Source organism: Nerophis lumbriciformis, linkage group LG04, assembly GCF_033978685.3.
Source record: "Nerophis lumbriciformis linkage group LG04, RoL_Nlum_v2.1, whole genome shotgun sequence".
Classification (NCBI taxonomy): Eukaryota; Metazoa; Chordata; class Actinopteri; order Syngnathiformes; family Syngnathidae; genus Nerophis; species Nerophis lumbriciformis.
In genome coordinates, this window is record NC_084551.2 from 54,644,638 (window position 1) to 54,669,644 (window position 25,007).

At 36.2% G+C, this 25,007-nt stretch overlaps 1 protein-coding gene across 1 annotated transcript in view; it reads left to right on the forward strand.

The window, feature by feature from the left end:
• The first annotated feature begins 18,060 nt into the window (after window positions 1-18,060).
• The window catches only part of il11a (interleukin 11a), a 62,085-nt gene continuing 55,138 nt past the window's right edge, over window positions 18,061-25,007 (forward strand). Inside the window, exon 1 of the mRNA XM_061958817.2 lies at window positions 18,061-18,129. The gene's annotated coding sequence lies outside the window, so the exon portion shown is untranslated. The remainder of the gene's footprint in view (window positions 18,130-25,007) is intronic.

Here is a 25,007-nt window from a genome sequence, read left to right on the forward strand (position 1 = left end):
ACAGTACCAAGATATATGGAAGAAATATGAACAGTACCAGGTCATTGGTACTAATATGTGTATGCAACATGAACAGTACCAGGTCATTGGTACAAATATGTGGATAATACACAAACAGTACCAAGGCATTGGTACTGATATGTGGAAGAAACATGAACGGTACCAGGTCATTGGTACACATGTGGATAGTACACGAACAGTACAAAGTCATTGTTACTGATATGTGGCTCAAACATGTACAGTACCAGGTCATAGGTCCAAATATGTGGATAATACACAAACAGTACCAAGGCATTGGTACTGATATGTGGATGCAACATGAACAGTACCAGGTCATTGGTACTAATATGTGGATGCAACATGAACAGTACCATGTCATTGGTACAAATATGTGGATAATACACAAACAGCACCAAGGCATTGGTACTGATATGTGGAAGAAACATGAACAGTACCAAGATATATGGAAGAAATATGAACAGTACCAGGTCATTGGTACTAATATGTGTATGCAACATGAACAGTACCAGGTCATTGGTACAAATATGTGGATAATACACAAACAGTACCAAGGCATTGGTACTGATATGTGGAAGAAACATGAACGGTACCAGGTCATTGGTACACATATGTGGATAGTACACGAACAGTACAAAGTCATTGGTACTGATATGTGGATCAAACATGTACAGTACCAGGTCATAGGTCCAAATATGTGGATAATACACAAGCAGTACCAAGGCATTGGTACTGATATGTGGATGCAACATGAACAGTACCAGGTCATTGGCACTAATATGTGGATGCAACATGAACAGTACCATGTCATTGGTACAAATATGTGGATAATACACAAACAGTACCAAGGCATTGGTACTGATATGTGGAAGAAACATGAACAGTACCAAGGCATTGGTACTGATATGTGGAAGAAATATGAACAGTACCAGGTAATTGGTACTGATATGTGGATGCAACATGAACAGTACCAGGTCATTGGTACTAATATGTGAATGCAACATGAACAGTACCAGGTCATTGGTACAAATATGTGGATAATACACAAACAGTACCAAGGCATTGGTACTGATATGTGGAAGAAACATGAACAGTACCAGGTCATTGGTACACATATGTGGATAGTACACGAACAGTACAAAGTCATTGGTACTGATATGTGGATCAAACATGTACAGTACCAGGTCATAGGTCCAAATATGTGGATAATACACAAACAGTACCAGGGCATTGGTACTGATATGTGGAAGAAACATGAACAGTATCAAGTCATTGGTACATATACGTGGATGATACATGAACAGTATCAAGATATATGGATTCAACATTAACAGTAACAGGTCATTTGTACAATCTTGTGGATAGTACACAAACAGTACCAACGCATTGGTACTGATATGTGGAAGAAACATGAACAGTACCAGGTTATTGGTACAAATATGTGGATAGTACACGAACAGTACAAAGTCATTGGTACTGATATGTGGATTAAACATGTACAGTACCAGGTCATTGGTACTAATATGTGAATGCAACATGAACAGTACCAGGTCATTGGTACAAATATGTGGATAATACACAAACAGTACCAAGGCATTGGTACTGATATCTGGAAGAAACATGAACAGTACCAGGTCATCGGTACAATTATGTGGATAGTACACAAACAGTACTAAGTCATTGGTACTGATATGTGGAGGAAACATGACCAGTACCAATTCATTGGTACAAATATGTGGATAAACATGAACAGTATTGGGTCACTTGTACTGATATGTGGATGAAACATGACCAGTACCAAGGCATTGGTACTGATATGTGGTTGAAACATTAACAGTACCAAGTCATTGGTAGCAATATGTGGATGAAACATGAACAGTACCAAGTCATTGGTACAAATATGTGGATAATACATGAACAGTAGCAAGTCATTTGTACTGATAAGTGGATGAAACATGACCAGTACCAAGGCATTGGTTCTGATATGTGGTTGAAACCTTAACAGTACCAAGTCAGTGGTACAAATAGGTGGATGAAACATGAACAGTGCCAGGTCACTGGTACAAATATGTGGATAATACACAAACAGTACCAAGGCATTGGTACTGATATGTGGATTAAACATGAACAGTACCAGCTGGTCACTGGTACAAATATGTGGATAATACACAAACAGTACCAAGGCATTGGTACTGATATGTGGATTAAATATGAACAGTACCAAGTCATTGGTACAAATATGTGGATGCAACATGAACAGTACCAAGTCATTGGTACAAATATGTGGATAATACACAAACAGTACCAAGGCATTGGTACTGATATCTGGAAGAAACATGAACAGTACCAGGTCATCGGTACAATTATGTGGATAGTACACAAACAGTACTAAGTCATTGGTACTGATATGTGGATGTAACATGACCAGTACCAAGTAATTTGTACAAATATGTGGATGCAACATGAACAGTACTAGGTCATTGGTACAAATATGTGGATAATACACGAACAGTACCAAGTCATTTGTACTGATATGTGGATGAAAAATGAACAGTACCAGGTCACTTGTACAAATATGTGGATAATACACAAACAGTACCAGGTCATTGGTACTAATATGTGAATGCAACATTAACAGTACCAGGTCACTTGTACAAATATGTGGATAATACACAAACAGTACCAGGTCATTGGTACTAATATGTGAATGCAACATGAACAGTACCAGGTCATTGGTACAAATATGTGGATAATACACAAACAGTACCAAGGCATTGGTACTGATATCTGGAAGAAACATGAACAGTACCAGGTCATCGGTACAATTATGTGGATAGTACACAAACAGTACTAAGTCATTGGTACTGATATGTGGATGTAACATGACCAGTACCAAGTAATTTGTACAAATATGTGGATGCAACATGAACAGTACTAGGTCATTGGTACAAATATGTGGATGATACACGAACAGTACCAAGTCATTTGTACTGATATGTGGATGAAACATGAACAGTACCAAGTCATTGGTACAAATATGTGGATAATACACAAACAGTACCAAGGCATTGGTACTGATATGTGGAAGAAACATGAACAGTACCAAGATATATGGAAGAAATATGAACAGTACCAGGTCATTGGTACTAATATGTGTATGCAACATGAACAGTACCAGGTCATTGGTACAAATATGTGGATAATACACAAACAGTACCAAGGCATTGGTACTGATATGTGGAAGAAACATGAACGGTACCAGGTCATTGGTACACATATGTGGATAGTACACGAACAGTACAAAGTCATTGGTACTGATATGTTGATCAAACATGTACAGTACCATGTCATAGGTCCAAATATGTGGATAATACACAAGCAGTACCAAGGCATTGGTACTGATATGTGGATGCAACATGAACAGTACCAGGTCATTGGTACTAATATGTGGATGCAACATGAACAGTACCATGTCATTGGTACAAATATGTGGATAATACACAAACAGTACCAAGGCATTGGTACTGATATGTGGAAGAAACATGAACAGTACCAAGATATATGGAAGAAATATGAACAGTACCAGGTCATTGGTACTAATATGTGTATGCAACATGAACAGTACCAGGTCATTTGTACAAATATGTGGATAATACACAAACAGTACCAAGGCATTGGTACTGATATGTGGAAGAAACATGAACGGTACCAGGTCATTATATGTGGATAGTACACGAACAGTACAAAGTCATTGGTACTGATATGTGGATCAAACATGTACAGTACCAGGTCATAGGTCCAAATATGTGGATAATACACAAGCAGTACCAAGGCATTGGTACTGATATGTGGATGCAACATGAACAGTACCAGGTCATTGGTACTAATATGTGGATGCAACATGAACAGTACCATGTCATTGGTACAAATATGTGGATAATACACAAACAGTACCAAGGCATTGGTACTGATATGTGGAAGAAACATGAACAGTACCAAGATATATGGAAGAAATATGAACAGTACCAGGTCATTGGTACTAATATGTGGATGCAACATGAACAGTACCATGTCATTGGTACAAATATGTGGATAATACACAAACAGTACCAAGGCATTGGTACTGATATGTGGAAGAAACATGAACAGTACCAAGGCATTGGTACTGATATGTGGAAGAAATATGAACAGTACCAGGTAATTGGTACTGATATGTGGATGCAACATGAACAGTACCAGGTCATTGGTACTAATATGTGAATGCAACATGAACAGTACCAGGTCATTGGTACAAATATGTGGATAATACACAAACAGTACCAAGGCATTGGTACTGATATGTGGAAGAAACATGAACAGTACCAGGTCATTGGTACACATATGTGGATAGTACACGAACAGTACAAAGTCATTGGTACTGATATGTGGATCAAACATGTACAGTACCAGGTCATAGGTCCAAATATGTGGATAATACACAAACAGTACCAGGGCATTGGTACTGATATGTGGAAGAAACATGAACAGTATCAAGTCATTGGTACATATACGTGGATGATACATGAACAGTATCAAGATATATGGATTCAACATTAACAGTAACAGGTCATTTGTACAATCTTGTGGATAGTACACAAACAGTACCAACGCATTGGTACTGATATGTGGAAGAAACATGAACAGTACCAGGTTATTGGTACAAATATGTGAATAGTACACGAACAGTACAAAGTCATTGGTACTGATATGTGGATTAAACATGTACAGTACCAGGTCATTGGTACTAATATGTGAATGCAACATGAACAGTACCAGGTCACTGGTACAAATATGTGGATAATACACAAACAGTACCAAGGCATTGGTACTGATATGTGGAAGAAACATGAACAGTACCAGGTTATTGGTACAAATATGTGAATAGTACACGAACAGTACAAAGTCATTGGTACTGATATGTGGATTAAACATGTACAGTACCAGGCCATTGGTACTAATATGTGAATGCAACATGAACAGTACCAGGTCACTGGTACAAATATGTGGATAATACACAAACAGTACCAAGGCATTGGTACTGATATGTGGAAGAAACATGAACGGTACCAGGTCATTGGTACACATACGGTATGTGGATAGTACACGAACAGTACAAAGTCATTGGTACTGATATGTGGATTAAACTTGTGCAGTACCAGGTCATTGGTCCAAATATGTGGATAATACACAAACAGTACCAAGGCATTGGTACTGCTATGTGGATTAAACATGTACAGTACCAGGTCATTGGTACAAATATGTGGATAATACACAAACAGTACCAAGGCATTGGTACTGCTATGTGGATTAAACATGTACAGTACCAGGTCATTGGTACAAATATGTGGATGATACATGAACAGTATCAAGTCATTGGCAGATACGTTGATGATACATGTGTTAAAATCATAAGCAGAGAAGAACAGGTCTTCACACAGTATATTAACTCATTGAACAGTAACACCAAGTTTATATGTGAGGATGTCAAAGACATTATGTTTTGTTTTGGGGTTTTTTCAGATTGTGACGTCCACATTGGAGACGACAAGGGCCTGAATGTCACGGTTTACCAAAAACCCACAGAGAGTGACCAATACCTACTATTTGACTCGCAACAACCCACTGGAACAGAAACCCGGTGTTATCAATATTTCCCACCAGCCCACAGGCCAAAGACAAAGAACATACGCATATGAGGGAGGACATCAAAACCTGTGGTTACCCTAGTTGCTTGTTTATATTTTTTAAAAAGTGTTCCAGAATAAACAAGAACAAAGTGGAAGCAACAGAACATTGCAGGCAAAACTCTAAGACAATGACTGGTGCACCCCAAAAACCGGACAACCTATTCCAGGGCTGTTCAACTAAATTGTTTTGGGGGCCACATTTCCAGAGAGCTAAGGACCAAGGGGCCAGACTTCTGTCTTTACTATTATTCTTGTGTTGTATATCAATGAGAATCTTCTGCTTTTAAGGACCTATTGCACAGAAGCTATTCAAAGATTACCTATATGACAGAGGTTCCACTCTGTGCATTGCTCTCAGCACTCCAACCACTTGCAGAAATACATGAAGGGAGTGAACCCTCCTGTCAGTCACCCACAATCTTTGCCTCGGTGACTGGATAGAACGAATGCAAGGTAACAAATTGTATTGGGGCGGCATAGCTCGGTCGGTAGAGAGGCCATGCCAGCGACTTGAGGGTTCCAGGTTTGATTCCCGCTTCTGCCATCCTAGTCACTGCCGTTGTGTTCTTGGGCAAGACACTTTACCCACCTTGCTCCCAGTGCCCACCCACACTGGTTTAAATGTAACTCAGATATTGGGTTTCACTATGTAAAGTGCTTCGAATCACTGGAGAAAAGCGCTATATAAATATAATTTCACTTCAAATTCATTGCATTGTGGGAATATTTCGGCTTCAAAAGGAATGGGAAAGATGAGCCTCGAATGCCAAACTTGTTGGAAAGTGGTGCCAATACAAAAGAGAAAACTAACCACCAGATCCAGTTTTTCTGACAGTGAAAAAATTGCTCTTCAAAAAATTTATTAAACTGCAATTTTTGCTTCAAGAGATTGAGAGTCCATTTAATTGTTATTGTTTACTTATTCAGGACACCCACCTATCTTCCAATTACAATAGTAATTAAAGCTACAAGCACCGATGGACGGGACCGACTTTGACGGCACATAAAATCCAAACCGGAGCAGTAATTAAAACTCTTTCGTCAACTTTTAATCAGAAGGGTTCAATCTCTCTCCTGTGCTAGTTTGAAGCCGACACGACAAACGCGCTCAGAGGAGATAATGTTTGAAAAAAGGTGACCGGTTTTTACAAAACTTTTGTTTTGAAGGGGGAATTGCAAACTTCCTATTGATTTTTGCTGGGGGTTGTCAATCTATGAAATGTAGGTCTAAATGAGACCTACATAGAGGTTTTTCATGTCTCTAAGACATTCCTACTGGAAGTTACAGGCAGTTGTGTCTGAGTTTTCTTCCTAGGAGCAGTTGTGTCTGTGTTTTCTTCCTAGGGGGCGCTAGAGCGCAATTTTGAGTTCTGGGGTTGGATTTTTTTATGAGAGCGCAATTTTTGCCAGTCCTGATGTGTGTGTCCAGTTTGGTGAGTTTTGAAGCATGTTTAGGGGATCAAATTACAGCTCAAAGAGGCAAAAGTGACTGTATTTACTAAACTTTTGTTTTGAAGGGGGAATTGCAAACTTCCTGTTGATTGTTGCTGAAATATGTCAGTGTATGAAATGTAGGTCTAAGTGAGACCTACATAGAGGTTTTTGTTTCATGTCTCTACGACATTCCTACTGGGAGTTAGAGGCAGTTTTGTCTGTGTTTTCTTCCTAGGGGGCGCTAGAGCGCAATTTTGAGTTTTGGGGCTAGGTTTTTTTATTAGATCGCAATTTTCGCCAGTCCTGATGTGTGTGTCAAATATGGTGAGTTTTGAAGCATGTTAAGGGGGTCAAATTACAGCTCAAAGAGGCGGCGGAATAATAATAATAAAACCTTACAATTACAATAGGGTCCTCTGTCCCAAAGGGACATTGCGGTCCCTAAATATACAAATGAGAATTAAAAGTGTATTGAGTTTGAAAGGGTTACAGTATTTTTCGGAGTATAAGTCGCACCGGAGTATAAGTCGCACCTGCCGAAAATCCATAATAAAGAAGGAAAAAAACATATATAAGTCGCACTGGAGCCCGGCCAAACTATGAAAAAAACTGCGACTTATAGTCCGAACAATACGGTACTTACAATATAATATTATTATTATATATTATGATCACATTAGTGCTTCAATTGACTCCAAATTATGCTGAAATTTTTTTAAATTATTATTTATAATAATTTGGGGGACAACATATCGTCCAGCAGAACGTGTTACTGGCAAGTAATGAGTAATGAGGAGGAACACCTGTGCAGACACAGGTGAGCAGGGGGCAGTCCCTGAAAAGGGCAGACACAAGACATTGATACAACGTTGATTACACGTTCACGTCTTTCAAAAATGACTTCTAAACAAGGTTGCAAAATAGTTGTATTTTGTACCCTGAGACAATGTTGGTGTCCAACGTCGGATCCACGTTGTTGGTTGGGGAAATGATCAGAGGATGTCGTTGTGGCTTGTGCAGCCCTTTGAGACACTTTGATTGATTGATTCCTCGACTTTCTCCGTCTTTTTTGCCACTTGTGCCAGCTTTTTTTTAAACACGTCGCAGGCGTCAAATTTCCACATAAGCTAATATTTGCAATACGTTTTCCAGTTGGAACGTTTAATATCTTGTCTTTGCAGTCTATTCAATTGAATATAAGTTGAAAAGGATTTGTTGTATTCTCTTTTTATTTACCATTTACACAACGTGACAACTTCACTGCTTTTGGGGTTTTGTATTAAAATGACCCCTCAGACCTGGGGGGGGTGGAGTGTTTGGCCCCGACATAGTGAATGGATGTGCGAGTGGCGTGCTTGTGAGTCACTGATCTTAGCAACGACCGGAGTCCATCTCCTCCGTCTCCATGTGCGTGTCTATCAGTAAATGACTTCAGGACGGTCTCTTGACCCCCCAAGAGGGACAGACAGTGAGGAGACGTCACTTTAGCGTGGCCCCCTGCCAGCGTCTTACTATTTCCCTCACGGACTATTAACTTTGACACACTCACTCGCCCTCTGACGTACTTTGAGGTGTAAAAGGGGCAGCAGGGGGGGCAAGTCGGGTTGCCATGGCGTCTCCCCCCCCCCCCCCCCCCCCCAATAGGGCTCCCGCGCAGGGGGGGAAACAAACTAGGGGCCGGATGACGAAGGTGGGGTGGGTGGGGGTGTGGACAAGGTCACATGGAAACTTAAAAGTATCCTGTTATAGGAGAGCAAATATTAACATTCAAAGGTTGGACCTTCGCTTTCGCCTTTGAACGTAATCGCCCGGCTTTTGTTGACACAAGCCCCTGCCTGCTGGAATTCCCAGGAGGAAATGAGCGTGAAAAAATAAATAAATAAAAACAAATAAATGATGAATTTACGAGGCTTAACTCGTGAGCGTCCGAGCGGCCCTGCGTCACGGCCGCCGCTCATGAGGGAAGTGGAAATGAAGTCGTAAAAAACACGGACTCGCAGGCCGAGCGTCACGATGCGTGGATGTTGTCCTCGTTAGGGCCACGCCCGAGCCTATCTCGCCCGGCTGAGGACGCACATAGAGACAGAACCAATACAATATATAAAGTTATTAAAGTAGCAATGATTGTCACACACACACTAGGTGTGGCCAAATTATCCTCTGCATTTGACCCAACACCCTTAATCACCCGCTGGGAGGTGAGGGGAGCAGTGAGCAGCAGCGGTGGTCACGCCCGGGAATCATTTTTGGTGATAGAACCCCCCAGTTCCAACCTTTGATGCTGAGTGCCAAGCAGGGAGGTAATGGCTCCCATTTGTATAGTCTTTGGTATGACTCGGCCGGGGTTTGAACTCACGACCTACCCATCTCAGGGGGGACACTCTAACCACTAGGCCACTACTACTACTACTACGAACAACAAATAAATGACTGAAGTGACAAGATTTCAACCCTGCAAACACTAAAATAGGAAAAAGGCAACATCACACAGCAAACAACACACGACATTTAAGTACACACGCATACACACTACTACTAGTACTACTACTACTACTACTATGTGGGGGTAATGAACGACAAATCAATTATTTAAGTAACAAGCTTTCAATCCTACATATACCAAAATAGGAAAAAGGCAACATCACACAGCAAACAACACACGACATTTAAGTACACACGCATACACACTACTACTACGACTACTACTACTACTACTACGTGGGGGTAATGAACGACAAATCAATGACTGAAGTAACAAGCTTCCAATCCTACAAACACTAAAATAGGAAAAAGGCAACATCACACAGCAAACAACACACGACATTTAAGTACACACGCATACACACTACTACTACTACTACTACTACTAATACTACTACTACTACTATGTGGGGGTAATGAACGACAAATCAATGACTGCAGTAACAAGCTTTCAACCCTACAAATACCTAAATAGGAAAAAGGCGACATCACACAGCAAACAACACGCACCATTTAAGTACGCACGCATACACACTACTACTACTACTACTACTACTATGTGGGAGTAATGAACGACAAATCAATGACTGAAGTAACAAGCTTTCAACCCTACAAATACCAAAATAGGAAAAAGGCAACATCACACAGCAAACAACACACGACATTTAAGTACACACGCATACACACTACTACTACTACTACTACTGCTACTACTACTACTACTACTATGTGGGGGTAATGAACGACAAATCAATGATTTAAGAAGTAACAAGCTTTCAATCCTACAAGTACCAAAATAGGAAAAAGGCAACATCACACAGCAAACAACACACGACATTTAAGTACACACGCATACACACTACTACTACTACTACTACTACTACTACTACTATGTGGGAGTAATGAACGACAAATCAATGACTGAAGTAACAAGCTTTCAACCCTACAAATACCAAAATAGGAAAAAGGCAACATCACACAGCAAACAACACACAACATTTAAGTACACACGCATACACACTACTACTAGTACTACTACTACTACTACTACTACTACTATATGGGGGTAATGAACGACAAATCAATGACTGAAGTAACAAGCTTTCATCCTACAAATACCCAAAAAGAAGAAGGTAACATCACACAGCAAACAACACATGACATTTAAGTACACACGCTTACACACTACTACTACTACGTGAGGGTAATGAACGACAAATCAATGACTGAAGTAACAAGCTTTCATCCTAAAAATACCCAAATAGAAGAAGGCAACATCACACAGCAAACAACACATGACATTTAAGTACACACGCATACATACTACTACTACTACTACTACTACTACTACTATGTGGGGGTAATGAACGACAAATCAATGACTGAAGTAACAAGCTTTCAACCCTACAAATACCAAATTAGGAAAAAGGCAACATCACACAGCAAACAACACACAACATTTAAGTACACAAGCATACACACTACTACTACTACTACTACTACTACTACTACTACTATGTGGGAGTAATGAACGACAAATCAATGACTGAAGTAACAAGCTTTCAACCCTACAAATACCAAAATAGGAAAAAGGCAACATCACACAGCAAACAACATATGACATTTAAGTACACACGCATACATACTACTACTACTACTACTACTACTACTACTACTATGTGGGGGTAATGAACGACAAATCAATGATTTAAGTAACAAGCTTTCAATCCTACAAATACCAAAATAGGAAAAAGGCGACATCACACAGCAAACAACACGCACCATTTAAGTACACACACATAAACACTACTACTACTACTACTATGTGGGAGTAATGAACGACAAATCAATGACTGAAGTAACAAGCTTTCAACCCTACAAATACCAAAATAGGAAAAAGGCAACATCACACAGCAAACAACACACGACATTTAAGTACACACGCATACACACTACTACTACTACTACTACTACTACTACTACTACTACTACTATGTGGGGGTAATGAACGACAAATCAATGATTTAAGAAGTAACAAGCTTTCAATCCTACAAGTACCAAAATAGGAAAAAGGCAACATCACACAGCAAACAACACACGACATTTAAGTACACACGCATACACACTACTACTACTACTACTACTACTACTACTACTATGTGGGAGTAATGAACGACAAATCAATGACTGAAGTAACAAGCTTTCAACCCTACAAATACCAAAATAGGAAAAAGGCAACATCACACAGCAAACAACACACAACATTTAAGTACACACGCATACACACTACTACTAGTACTACTACTACTACTACTACTACTACTACTATGTGGGGGTAATGAACGACAAATCAATGACTGAAGTAACAAGCTTTCAATCCTACAAATACCAAAATAGGAAAAAGGCGACATCACACAGCAAACAACACGCACCATTTAAGTACACACGCATACACACTACTACTACTACTACTACTACTACTATGTGGGAGTAATGAACGACAAATCAATGTTTTAAGTAACAAGCTTTCAACCCTACAAATGCCAAAACAGGAAAACGGCGACATCACACAGCAAACAACACGAACCATTTAAGTACACACGCATACACACTACTACTACTACTACTACTACTACTACTACTACTACTACGTGAGGGTAATGAATGACAAATCAATGACTGAAGTAACAAGCTTTCAACCATACAAATACCAAAATAGGAAAAAGGCAACATCACACAGCAAACAACACACAACATTTAAGTACACACGCATACACACTACTACTAGTACTACTACTACTACTACTACTACTATGTGGGGTTAAGAACGACAAATCAATGATTTAAGTAACAAGCTTTCAATCCTACAAATACCAAAATAGGAAAAAGGCGACATCACACAGCAAACAACACGCACCATTTAAGGACACACTACTACTACTACTACTACTACTACTACTACTACTACTACTACTTCTACTACTATGTGGGGGTAATGAACGACAAATCAATGATTTAAGTAACAAGCTTTCAATTCTACATATACCAAAATAGGAAAAAAGCAACATCACACAGCAAACAACACACGGCATTTAAGTACACACGCATACACACTACTACCACTACTACTACTACTACCACTACTTTTACTACTACTACTACTACTACTACTACTACGTGGGGGTAATGAACGACAAATCAATGACTGAAGTAACAAGCTTTCATCCTACAAATACCCAAATAGAAGAAGGCAACATCACACAGCAAACATCACACGACATTTAAGTACACACGCATACATACTACTACTACTACTACTACTACTACTACTACTACTATGTGGAAGTAATGAACGACAAATCAATGACTGAAGTAACAAGCTTTCAATCCTACAAATACCAAAATAGGAAAAAGGCAACATCACACAGCAAACAACACACAACATTTAAGTACACACGCATACACACTACTACTAGTACTACTACTACTACTACTACTACTACTACTACTATGTGGGGGTAATGAACGACAAATCAATGACTGAAGTAACAAGCTTTCAATCCTACAAATACCAAAATAGGAAAAAGGCGACATCACACAGCAAACAACACGCACCATTTAAGTACACACGCATACACACTACTACTACAACTACTACTACTACTATGTGGGGGTAATGAACGACAAATCAATGACTGAAATAACAAGCTTTCATCCTACAAATACCCCAATAGAAGAAGGCAACATCACACAGCAAACAACACACAACATTTAAGTACACACGCATACACACTACTACTACTACTATTACTACTACTACTACTACTATGTGGGAGTAATGAACGACAAATCAATGACTGAAGTAACAAGCTTTCAACCCTACAAATACCAAAATAGGAAAAAGGCAACATCACACAGCAAACAACACACAACATTTAAGTACACACGCATACACACTACTACTACTACTACTACTACTACTACTACTACTACTACTACTACTATGTGGGGGTAATGAACGACAAATCAATGATTTAAGTAACAAGCTTTCAATCCTACAAGTACCAAAATAGGAAAAAGGCAACATCACACAGCAAACAACACACGACATTTAAGTACACACGCATACACACTACTACTACTACTACTACTACTACTACTACTACTATGTGGGAGTAATGAACGACAAATCAATGACTGAAGTAACAAGCTTTCAACCCTACAAATACCAAAATAGGAAAAAGGCAACATCACACAGCAAACAACACACAACATTTAAGTACACACGCATACACACTACTACTAGTACTACTACTACTACTACTACTACTAATATATGGGGGTAATGAACGACAAATCAATGACTGAAGTAACAAGCTTTCATCCTACAAATACCCAAAAAGAAGAAGGTAACATCACACAGCAAACAACACATGACATTTAAGTACACACGCTTACACACTACTACTACTACGTGAGGGTAATGAACGACAAATCAATGACTGAAGTAACAAGCTTTCATCCTAAAAATACCCAAATAGAAGAAGGCAACATCACACAGCAAACAACACATGACATTTAAGTACACACGCATACATACTACTACTACTACTACTACTACTACTACTACTACTACTATGTGGGGGTAATGAACGACAAATCAATGACTGAAGTAACAAGCTTTCAACCCTACAAATACCAAATTAGGAAAAAGGCAACATCACACAGCAAACAACACACAACATTTAAGTACACAAGCATACACACTACTACTACTACTACTACTACTACTACTACTACTACTATGTGGGAGTAATGAACGACAAATCAATGACTGAAGTAACAAGCTTTTAACCCTACAAATACCAAAATAGGAAAAAGGCAACATCACACAGCAAACAACACACAACATTTAAGTACACACGCATACACACTACTACTAGTACTACTACTACTACTACTACTACTACTACTACTATGTGGGGGTAATGAACGACAAATCAATGATTTAAGTAACAAGCTTTCAACCCTACAAATGCCAAAACAGGAAAACGGCGACATCACACAGCAAACAACACGAACCATTTAAGTACACACGCATACACACTACTACTACTACTACTACTACTACTACTACTACGTGAGGGTAATGAATGACAAATCAATGACTGAAGTAACAAGCTTTCATCCTACAAATTTCCAAATAGAAGAAGGAAACATCACACAGCAAACAACACATTACTACTACTACTACTACTACTACTACTACTACTACTACTACTACTACTACTATGTGGGGGTAATAAACGACAAATCAATGATTTAAGTAACAAGCTTTCAAACCTACAATTACCAAAATAGGAAAAAGGCAACATCACACAGCAAACAACACGCACCATTTAAGTACACACTACTACTACTACTACTTCTACTACAACTACTACTACTACTACTATGTGGGGGTAATGAACGACAAATAAATTATTTAAGTAACAAGCTTTCAATCCTACATATATCAAAATAGGAAAAAGGCAACATCACACAGCAAACAACACACAACATTTAAGTACACACGCATACACACTACTACTACTACTACTACTACTACTACTACTACTACTACTATGTGGGGGTAATGAACGACAAATCAATGACTGAAGTAACAAGCTTTCATCCTACAAGTACCCAAATAGAAGAAGGCAACATCACACAGCAAACAACACACAACATTTAAGTACACTTTAATCAGGGCGGACACTTTAACCACTATAGTTTGATGTATACATACATATATACTAGGGTTGTACAGTATTAGCATAGTACCACGATACTAATGAATCATATTCCGTACTATACCGCCTCTAAAAAGTACCGACCCCCTCCCAAACCCCCGTCCTCACGTCATGTCATTGCCGGTTTTACCAGCAGAGGAGCATGTTCGGCAGCGCACACACACGGAGTACTTACAAGCAGACACAGTGTGTAGACAGAAAAGGGAGAACGGACGCATTTTGGCTTAAAAACTAACAATAAAGGTGAAGTTATAACACTGAAACACCCTCAGGACGAAGGTGCTTTAAGACATGGCTAGCTAGCTAGCGGCTAACGTCCATCCAGCTACTTCTAAATCACTAATCCTGGTCTCCATGGCGACAAATAAAGTAAGTTTCTTACACGTAGCATTATCACTGCAGGACGAGGAATAGCTAAACATGCTTCACTACACACTCACCGGTGTCAAAATGTAAACAAACGCCATTGGTGGATCTACACCTGACATCCACTGTAATGATACCAAGTACAGGAGCGTATCAAGTCGATACTACTATTATTACATCGATATTTTTTGGCATCACAACATCTAAATGTATATTATGTTTATAAAGTCATTAAATATGTCCCTGGACACATGAGGACTTTGAATATGACCAATGTATGATCCTGTAACTACTTGGTATCAGATTGATGCCCAAATGTGTGGTATCATCCAAAACTAATGTAAAGTATCAAAGAAGAGAAGAATAAGTGATTATTACATTTTAACAGAAGTGTAGATAGAACATGTTAAAAGAGAAAGTAAGCAGATATTATCAGTAAATGAACAAGTAGATTTATAATCATTTTTTACAGCTTGTCCTTAATAATATGTACAAAATAATAGGTGTATAAATGACACAATATGTTACTGCATATGTCAGCAGACTAAATTAGGAGTCTTTGTTTGTTTACTTACTACTAAAGGACAAGTTGTCTAGTATGTTCACTATTTTATTTAAGGACTAACTTGCAATAATAAACATATGTTTCATGTACACTAAGATTTTTTGTTAAAATAAAGCCAATAATGACATTTTTTTGTGGTCCCCTTTATCTAGAAAAGTATCGAAAAGTACCGAAAAATATCGAAATACATTTTGGTACCGGTACCAAAATATTGGTATCGGGACAACACTAATATACAGTATATATATATATATATATATATATATATATATATATATATATATATATATATATATATATATATATATATATATATATATATAAACAAATAAATAATTGGCAATATTGTGATAAAAGTCAGAATTTTACAAGAAAAATGTCACAATTTTGCATTAAAAAGTAATAATTTTACATAAAAAAAGGAATAATTTTATGAGGAAATATTGCAATAATGCAGAAACAGAAAGAATATGAGAAATTGTTCCCGATTTTATGAGGAAAAAAGTCGACACATTGTGAGAAAAAGACTGCTTTTAGTTTATTATTATTATTATTATTATTATTATTATTATGTGATTAGTTTTTAATCTTCATTTTTAACTTTTTTATTACAGTATGTCTATCTATACATATATATATATATATATATATATATATATATATATATATATATATATATATATATATATATATATATATATATATATATATATATACCGGTATATGTATGGTATGTATATAAATTGAAGTGCTCCCCCTCTGGTCAACATATGAAATAACAAGTGTGTGTAAGGAATTGAAATGGGCCACCTTTGGCCAAAATTAATTTAAAAAAATAAAATAAAATAATATTTATATAGAGACATACTGTAATAACAAAGTTAAAAATGAAGATTACAAATTAGTTTAAAAAAAATAATAATAAATAAACTAAAATCAGTCTTTTTCTCACATTGTGTCGACTTTTTTCTTATAAAATCGGGAACAATTTCTCATATTCTTTCTGTATTATTGCAATATTTTCTCATAAATGATTCCTTTTTAATGTAAAAATTTTTTTGTGGTCCCCTTTATCTAGAAAAGTATCGAAAAGTACAGAAAAATATCGAAATACATTTTGGTACCGGTACCAAAATATTGGTATCGTGACAACACTAATATACAGTATATATATATATATATATATATATATACTGTATATACTAGTGTGTGTGTGACAATCATTGGTACTTTAACTTATATATATATATATATATATATATATATATATGTATATATATATATAAATATATAATTTTAGGGCTCCTTCAAGTTTGGTCCCAGGGACTTGGAAATCATTTAAAGAAATTTAAATAAGTCACTTTCGGGCGGAAGGCGGTGTACACCCTGGACAAGTCGCCACCTCATCACAGCAAATGTGTATTATTTAACGCTTAAATCTTTAGATCTGGATATGATCCGTGGCCCGGATCATGTTTTGCTTAGTTATGTTCTGTTCATTTTGGACTCCCTTAATTCCCGTTTTGTGCACTCCTGGGTTTATTTTGGTCACCATGGGGATTAATTGGGTTCACCTGCCTCTGATTAGTGTTCGCCCGCTCACCTGCTTCCCGAGCACTAATCAGAGGCATTATTTAAGCCTGGTCAGTCGGCCTGGCGTCATTCTGTCACGATGGGGTTTTCGCAGCTTACTGGCGGGGTTCGTTCTCCCGAAATGCAGACGGACCACTCAGGACATGGCGTGCAGGTAGGAACATGATTTAGTTCTCACAAAAAATCAATTGAGTACATAAAAACAGAAAACAAGCCTTGCATGAAGCAAACAATGACGCCAGGCCGACTTAAATAATGTCTCTGATTAGTGCTCGGGAAGCGGGTGAGCGGGTGAACACTAATATTAGAGACAGGTGAACACAATTAATCCTCTTGGTGTCCAAAATAAACCCAGGAGTAGTGATGGGTTGATGAGGCCTCATGAAGCGTTTCGACACATTGCAAAACTGTATTGATACTGTGTCGATACTGTGTCACTAAATACTGACATCTGCTGGACATTAAAAATCCCTACAGGCAACCTATGGACCGACTCAACTGACACTGATTTTATGACCTAGTACAGTGGTTCTCAAATGGGGGTACGCGTACCCCTGGGGGTACTTGAAGGTATGCCAAGGGGTACGTGAGATTTTTTACAAATATTCTAAAAATAGCAACAATTCAAAAATCCTTTATAAATATATTTATTGAATAATACTTCAACAAAATATGACTGTAAGTTCATAAACTCCGTGAAGCACAAGCTCAGGTTTGTCACTAAAATGTCTGTCAAAAAGAACTGTGAAAAGAAATGCAACAATGCAATATTCAGTGTTGACAGCTAGATTTTTTGTGGACATGTTCCATAAATATTGATGTTAAAGATCTTTTTTTTTTTTGTGAATAAATGTTTAGAATTAAGTTCATGAATCCAGATGGAGCTCTAATACAATCCCCAAAGAGGGCACTTTAAGTTGATTATTACTTCTAGGTGTAGAAATCTTTATTTATAATTGAATCACTTGTTTATTTTTCAACAAGTTTTTAGCTATTTTTATATCTTTTTTTCCAAATAGATCAAGAAAGACCACTACAAATGAGCAATATTTTGCACTGTTATACAATTTAATAAATCAGAAACTGATGACATAGTGCTGTATTTTACTTCATCTTTTTTTTTTTTCAACCAAAAATGCTTTGCTCTGATTAGGGGTACTTGAATTAAAAAAAAAATCACAGGGGGTACATTGCTGAAAAAAGGTTGAGAACCACTGACCTAGTATATACAATAATATAAACCAAGTCATTGTATTTCATTTAGGATTATTTCATAACTTCATTTAAATAAAAATATATTTTTTGTCTTTTTTTAGATACAGTCAATAAATAATGTGAACATGTATCATAACATGGAAATCTAAGAGAACGTGTTGTGAATGAGGATGCTTGTGGACCTGGAAATTATTATTTTTTTTTTTTACACATTTTTATAAAAAAAAAAAAAAAAAAAGTTTTTCCAACGTATTCAATTTTAGACGCTTTCTCTTCTTAGTTATTATTTCTCCGGCTGTAGAAAAGAGCCGCTCACAGGGCACAGAGGAGGCGTCAGTGCGACACAGTTCGCGTATCGGTCACGTGACCAAAACAGCTCATGATCGGTCACGTGACTTTCTAAAAGCGGTACGCGCACCGACACAGGGTTTCGCTCTATGAGCTCGACGCATGCGCCGATGCATCGGTGTTGCCGGACCCATCACTACCCAGGAGTGCACAAAACAGGAATTAGGGAGTCCAAAACTAATAGAACATAACTAACCAAAACATGATCCGAGCCCCGGATCATCACAAGATCAGCTTTAATTCTCTGTCAATACAAAGTTTTATCTACATTTTTTATTTGTTATGCCATTTTTGTCAAAGGAAACCCCTTTTTTTTCTTTTTTTTTTAAATACAAAATATGCAATATTAATTGGATAATTAAAAAGGTAAACCATATTGATTTAAATTTTTTGAATTCGATTTTAATTTAAAAACCAGGACAGGACACCTCGGAGAGACTGTGTCGCCCAGCTGGCCTGGGAACGCCCCCGGGCGGAGCTAGGGGGGGAAAGGGAAGTCTGGGCTTCTCTGCTTAGGCTGCTACCCCCCGCCACCCGACCTCAAATAAGCGGAAAGAAGATTTTTTTGAACTTTTTGAATTTAAAAAAAATAAAACACTACAATTCTTGGGGATCCCAAAGAGCCACACCCACAAAAGTGTTAAAAAATAAGTCATACATTATTTTCTCATATTTTTTTTTACTTTCAACCCTCAAATCTCTAGACTTAGACTTAGACAAACTTTATTGATCCACAAGGGAAATTGTTCCACACAGTAGCTCAGTTACAAAGGATGGAAAGGGTAAGGATGGAAAGGATCATGCGGGTATAAAGTAAACTTAAAAATATACCACAGTAGCAATATAAAATATAGCATATAACTAGATCAATTTTAGATCCATCTTGTTTGTTTTATGCCATTTTTGTCAAAGAAAACATTGTTTTTTTTATGGCAAACACACAAAATATGCAATATTTTCCCGAAAAAACTATTTCAAAGTGGAATACTTAAAGTAATTGGAGCTTTCAATAGGTCAATAACTTATAACAACATTGATTTTGATTCATTATTATTTTTTGAGCAATGACGGATTTACAGAATGTGTTATTAGAGGCAACATTGCAACTTTTTGCTCTTTTATTACACTTTTCTAAACTGTTGGGTTTTGTTTAATAGTATTTTTAGAATGTGCCGTTGACCGTAAAAAAAAAAAAAAACTAGCTGTATGCCGCAAATGGCCCCCGGGGCCGCACTTTGGACACCTCCGGTAAAGAGTCTCCAATGAACCTAAGATTGCAAGTCCTTGGAATGCGGGCGGAAGCCAAAGTACTCGGAGAAGACCCACACAGGCACGCACCGAGAGAAAATGCAAACTCCACACCCAGATGTGAAAATGGAGATTCGAACCCAGAACTTTCAGATCCTACAGTATTCAATAAAAACTCTTTATATGCATATCACAATAAATAAAAAATAAAACAAACACAAAAAATGTCTATATTGTTTTCCCCGCGTTGGTGTTTAGTTCCTGTCCAGCGCTCTTATTTTTAGTTTCCACTTCCTGTTCTGCCACAAAGTGCTGATTGTGCAATTCTGCCTCTGATTAGTGATCAGGAGACTCACCTGCCTCTGATCACTCATCAGAGGGCTTTATTTGCCAGCCTCGCTTTTCAGGTATATATATATATATATATATATATATATATATATATATATATATATATATATATATATATATATATATATATATATATATATATATATATATATATATATATTGAAGTGCTCCCCCTCTGGTCAACATATGAAATAACAAGTGTGTGTAAGAAATTGAAATGCGCCACCTTTGGCCAAAATTAATTTAAAAAAAATAAAATATGTATATAGAGACATACTGTAATAACAAAGTTAAAAATGAAGATTACAAATTAATTACAAAAAAAACAAACTAAAACTAAAATCAGTCTTTTTCTCGCATTGTGTCGACTTTTTTCTTATAAAATCGGGAACAATTTCTCATATTCTTTCTGTATTATTGCAATATTTTCTCATAAATGATTCCTTTTTAATGTAAAATTCTGACTTTTATCACAATATTGCCGATTATATATATAATATATAAAAATAAATAAATAGATAAATAAATAAATATATATATATATAAATAGATATATATATATATATATATATATATATATATATATATATATATTTATCTATTTAATTTTATATACTATATATATAATTGGCAATATTGCCAATTATATATATATATAATATATATAAATAAATAAATAGATAAATAAATAAATATATATATATATATATATATATATATATATATATTTATCTATTTATTTTTATATACTATATATATATAATTGGCAATATTGTGATAAAAGTCAGAATTTTACATTAAAAAGGAATTATTTATGAGAAAATATTGCAATACAGAAATAATATGAGAAATTGTTCCCGATTTTATAAGAAAAAAGTCGACACAATGTGAGAAAAAGACTGATTTTAGTTAATTTGTATTTTTTTTGTAATTAATTTGTAATCTTCATTTTTTAACTTTGCTATTACAGTATGTCTCTATACATATTATTTTATTTTATTTTTTTAAATTAATTTTGGCCAAAGGTGGCGCATTTCAATTTCTTACACACACTTGTTATTTCATATGTTGACCATAGGGGGAGCACTTCAATTTTTATACATATATATATATATATATATATATATATATATATATATATATATATATATATATAGACATACTGTAATAACAAAGTTAAAAACTAATTACATAATAATAATAAACTAAAAGCAGTCTTTTTCTCACAATGTGTCGACTTTTTTCTTATAAAATCGGGAACAAGTATTGCATTATTGCAATATTTTCTCATAAAATTATTCCTTTTTTTATGTAAAATTATTACTTTTTAATGCAAAATGGTGACATTTTTCATGTAAAAGTCTGACTTTCATCACAATATTGCCAATTATTTATTTGTTTATATATATATATATATATATATATATATATATATATATATATATTAGGTCAGAAAACACAGAGGCTATTTCATACCGACAAGCCTGTTTTGCAGTTTTTTACTCAAATATGGACTTTTGTCAATGCTAGTACCAATTATTCATGTTTCTCTTTTTCAATGAATTAATTTATAAGTGCAATGACAACAAAGTTCTATTCCAGCCGGTCCCGAGTCTGCAACCGGACGTGACGTCACGCGCAACCACGTAATGGGAATATGGTACCCTTGTAGTATTTGGTGAATGTGTAGCCAGTAGTACGGATGGAATTGATTGGGTACAAGTCATTATTTATTCCACATTCACACACTGGTGCTAACTCAGCAGGCACAAAACATTGAATCATCGTTGAGAACTTGTTGAGTTAGGTCCTGACGTCGAGCAACTCAATTATAATGTTGAAACAACATGCTTTTTGACAACGTTTATGCAATGTTGGGTTCTGATGTTGATTTGACCATTGAATGTTGGTCATTTCCCAACCAATATTCTACAACACAACATTGAAACAACATGCTTTTTGACAATGTTTAATAAATGTTGGGTTCTGACGTCGAATTTGACCGTTGAATGTTGGTCATTTTCCAAGCAATACTCTACAACACAAATACAACGTTGAAACAACATGCTTTTTGACAACGTTTAATCAATGTTGGGTTCTGACATTGATTTGAATATTGAATTTTAGTCATTTCCCAACCAATATTCTACAACACAACGTTGAAACAACCAATATTCTACAACACAAATACAACGTTGAAACAACATGCTTTTTGACGACGTTTAATCAATGTTGGGTTCTGACATTGATTTGATTATTGAATTTTAGTTATTTCCCAACTAGTATTCTACAAAACAAACACAACGTTGAAACAACATGCTTTTTGACAACGTTTATTCAATGTCAGGTTCTGACGTTGATTTGACCATTGATTTGTGGTCATTTCCCAACCAATATTCTACAACACAACATTGAAACAACATGCTTTTTGACAATGTTTAATCAATGTTGGGTTCTGACATTGATTTGATTATTGAATTTTAGTCATTTCCCAACCAATATTCAACAGCACAAATACGTTGAAACGACATTATTTTTGACAACGTTTAATCAATGTTGGGTTCTGATGTTGATTTGACAATTGACATTTGGTCATTTCCCAACCAATATTCTACAACACAACATTGAAACAACATGCTTTTTGACGACATATATTCAATGGCAGGTTGTGACGTTGATTTGCTAGTTGAAATTTGGTTATTTCCCAACCAATATTCTAGAACACACATATAAAGTTGAAACAACATACTTTTTGACAACGTTTAATCAATGTTGGGTTCTGATGTTGATTTGACCATTGGAATTTGGTCATTTCTCAACCAATATTTTACAACACAACGTTGAAACAACATGCTTTTTGACAACGTTTAATCAATGTTGGGTTCTGACATTTATTTGATTATTGAATTTAAGTCATTTCCCAACCAATACTCTACAACACAGCGTTGAAACAACATACTTTTTGGCGACATATATTCAATGTCAGGTTGTGACGTTGATTTGACCGTTGAAATTTGGTCATTTCCCAACCAATATTCTAGAACACACATATAACGTTGAAACAACATACTTTTTGACAACGTTTAATCAACGTTGGGTTCTGATGTTGATTTGACCATTGAAATTTCGTCATTTCTCAACCAATATTTTACAACACAACATTGAAACATGGTTTTTGACAACGTTTAATCAATGTTGGGTTCTGACGTTGATTTGATTATTGAATTTTTGTCATTTTCTATAACACAAATACAACGTTGAAACAACATGCTTTTTGGCGACATTTATTCAATATTGGGTTCTGACATTGATTTGACCATAGAAATTTGGTCATTTCCTAACCAATATTCAACAACACAAATACATTGAAACAACATGCTTTTTGACAACGTTTAATCAATGTTGGGTTCTGACATTGATTTGATTATTGAATTTTAGTCATTTCCCAACCAATATTCCAGGACACAAACACAGCATTGAAACAACATGCTTTTTGACAACATTTAATCAATGTCAGGTTCTGACGTTGATTTGACCATTGAAATTTGGTCATTTCCTAACCAATATTTTACAACACAAATACATTAAAACAACATGCTTTTTGGCGATGTTTAATCAATGTTGGGTTCTGACACTGATTTTATTACTGAATTTTGGTCATTTCCTAACCATTGTTCTACAACACAAACACAACGTTGATACAACATGCTTTTTGGCAACGTTTAGTCAATGTTGGGTTCTGACATTGATTTGACCATTGAAATTTGGTCATTTCCTAACCAATATTCTACAACACAAATAGGTTAAAACATCATGCTTATGGACGTTTATTCAATGTTGGGTTCTGACATTGATTTGATCATTGAATTT